This window comes from Octopus bimaculoides, chromosome 4, assembly GCF_001194135.2.
Source record: "Octopus bimaculoides isolate UCB-OBI-ISO-001 chromosome 4, ASM119413v2, whole genome shotgun sequence".
Lineage (NCBI taxonomy): Eukaryota > Metazoa > Mollusca > Cephalopoda > Octopoda > Octopodidae > Octopus > Octopus bimaculoides.
The window spans coordinates 121,844,452-121,847,615 of NC_068984.1; the positions used below are offsets into that span (position 1 = coordinate 121,844,452).

Genomic DNA, 3,164 nt, shown 5'->3' on the forward strand with positions numbered 1-3,164 from the left:
ACATAAAAGACACCATTTCGAGCGTGGCCGTTTTCGTGCGGGTGACACGTAAAAGCACCCACTACACTCTCTGAGTGGTTGGCGTTAGGAAGGGCATCCAGCTGTAGAAACTCTGCCAAATTAGATTGGAGCCTGGTGTTGCCATCCGGTTTCACCAGTCCTCAGTCAAATCGTCCAACCCATGCTAGCATGGAAAGCGGACGTTAAACGATGATGATGATGATGATGATGATGTATATACACATGGCACTCTGTTGGTTACAACTAGATGAAATATAGAGCCACAACTTGATGAAATCTCCAAGCACAAGTCTCTGATGTCTAAGTGGCTAAAAAGTATCAGCAAATACATCCCGGTGTAATGACCTGAATGTAGTCTGGCCTCCTTAAAGTATAAGAAGTTAAGGGCTGAAATACTTGCTTGAGTGGGTGTTTCTTCTCCGAAGACCTCCTGTTGTTCAGCTCTCTTGAGAGTTTCCTACCACTCAATAATAAAAATAATTTCTAACATAGACACAAGACATAGGCTTTGACATCACATGACAGTTGTATGGCAGTGTCACTGTAATGCAAGTTGTGTCCTTCACTTCCAATACTATGTGAAAGCATGTGTGGTTATGGAGAGATGTTGCCTTACTAGGAAACAGGTGATGGGTAGCAACAGGACAGACATTTGGTTGCCTCAGCAATTTCTGGAAAAGCATGGAAAAGTGGATAGGTGCAGGAGCGGCTGTGTGGTAAGTCGCTTGCTTACCAGCCACATAGTTCTGGGTTCAGTCCCACTGTGTGGCACCTTGGGCAAGTGTCTTCTTCTATAGCCTCAGGCCAGCCAAAGCCTTGTGAGTGGATTTGGTAGACGGAAACTGAAAAAAGCCCATCTCATATATATATGTGTGTTTGTCCCCACAAACTTGACAAATGCTGATGTGTTTATATCCCCGTAACTTAGCAGTTTGCTAAAAGAGACTGATAGAATAAGTACTATGCTTACAAAGAATATGTCCAGGGGTCAATTTGCTCAACTAAAGGCGGTGCTCCAGCATAGCTGCAGTCAAATGACTGAAAGAAGTAAAAGAATAAAAGAATTAAAACGATGATGATAATGTTATTAAATAATTGGAAGAAGAGATTACAAGTGAGAGGTGCTGACTGTTCCAACTGACCTAAAGATAAAGTTATGCTTATCATTATACAGACCAAATAAGGGTAGGAGCTGGCCGAATCATTAACTGGTTGGACAAAATGCTTAGCAGCGTTTCTTCCTGCTCTTTATGTTCTGAGTTCAAATTCCACTGAGGTTAGTTTTGCTTTTCATTTTTTCAAGGTGAGTAAAATAAGTACCAGTTGATCACTGAGGTCAATGTAATTGACTATACCCCTTCCTTAAAATTTCTGGCTTTTGCTAAACTTTGAAACTGTCATTTTACAGACTGATCCTAGCCAAGTTGGCCTGGAAACAAAATAAGCTTGAAAAGGAACCACAAAAATACTATAATGTGTTAGAAACTCTAATGATGATGATGGTGTGAGCAGAAATTTTTAATTCCATTTTATTGAATTATTTTGGCTTTTGGCTTAGATACAGAAACCACAAATCTATAGGAGATGGAAATGCAAGATTATAACCTGAAGATGCAAAAGTTCAGGAAAGAGATCAATAAAAGCTCCATTTAAAAAATCAGAAACAGTGTTTCCTTTAAGGAATCTATTGACCCAAGAAGTCGTCCTCAATTTTAGTTTTATTTGGCTTTAATTTGTAGCAAATGTAAAAGTTCTATAACTAAGTCTTTTGGCTGAAAGATTCTTAAGGAGAGCATTTATTATTTTTTTCTTTTACTAGGGCAATGGATTGATACAGTCATTAGGACATTGAACAAAATACTCTGCAAAACTTACTTCATCTCTTCATGTTCTGAGATCGAATCCTGCCATGGTCAACTTTGACATTCATCCCTTTAGGGCTAATAAAATAAAGTAGCAGCCAAGTTATGGGCTCAGTGTAATTAAGTTACCCCTCCCCTCAAAACTGCTGCGACTTTGTGCCTAAATTAGAAGGAATTTAATTTACTCTATTACTGGTTTTGGTCATTGCAATGTGGTTATGCTGGATTATTACAGTCAAAGCTTCAGTCAGTAGCATTGACCCCCACCCCACCCTACCCCTAGTATTTATTTATTGATCTCAGAGATATGAAAAGCAAAGCAGACCTAGGTCTGACCATCACAATCTCTCATTTTTAACTCTCTGCTAAATGATGGTCTTGTACCAAAGTTAGAGGCCATTATTAAGTATGTAATATAATTGAGTGGAAAAGGAATCAGATAATTTTCCCTTTCTATGAGAAAGATAGAAGAATATATGGTCTTCAATGAGTAAAACTTTGGCGAGGGTGAACAAGAAGTTATGTGAAACATTCCATAAGTAATATGGTCTAATTTAACCCTTTTGATACCAACCTGCATGAGACTGCCCCTATTTCTATAATATAAATTTGCTGTTTATTGAACTAAATTAAAACCTTCCCCCAAAATTCTGTGTCATTTTCCCAAACACCAGCTTAAAAATGACTGAATTATTTACTAGATTCTTCATATTTTCAAAATCAATTCCATGAGGGATGTAGTCTAATTTAACCCTTTTAATACTAGCTTAGCTGAAATTGTCCCTAGTTCTATGACATAAACATACTGTTTTAACTAAGCTAAATTAAAACCTTCCTTCAAAATTCCATGTTATTTATGTCCCAAATACCAGCTTAAAAGTGATTAAATTATTTTACTAAATTCTCCATTACTTTCAAAATTAATTAAAGCAAAAAAATGCAGTGCATTTTAACAGTTTGTTGGCACTCCGTCGCTTACGACGACGAGGGTTCCAGTTGATCTGATCAACAGAACAGCCTGCTCATGAAATTAAAATGCAAGTGGCTGAGCACTCCACAGACACGTGTACCCTTAACGTAGTTCTCAGGGATATTTAGCGTGATATAGTGTGACAAGGCTGACCCTTTGAAATACAGGTACAACAGAAACAGGAAGAAGGAGTGAGAGAAAGTTGTGGTGAAAGAGTACAGCAGGGTTCGCCACCACCCCCTGCCGGAGCCTCGTGAAGCTTTAGGTGTTTTCGCTCAATAAACACTCACAACGCCCGGTCTGGGAATCGA

The 3,164-nt window shown here is 38.5% G+C and overlaps 1 protein-coding gene across 2 annotated transcripts in view; it reads left to right on the forward strand.

The window, feature by feature from the left end:
- Positions 1-3,164, forward strand: part of LOC106880302 (uncharacterized) — a 45,826-nt gene that overhangs the window by 28,531 nt on the left and 14,131 nt on the right. The gene's annotated exons all lie outside the window — the stretch shown is intronic.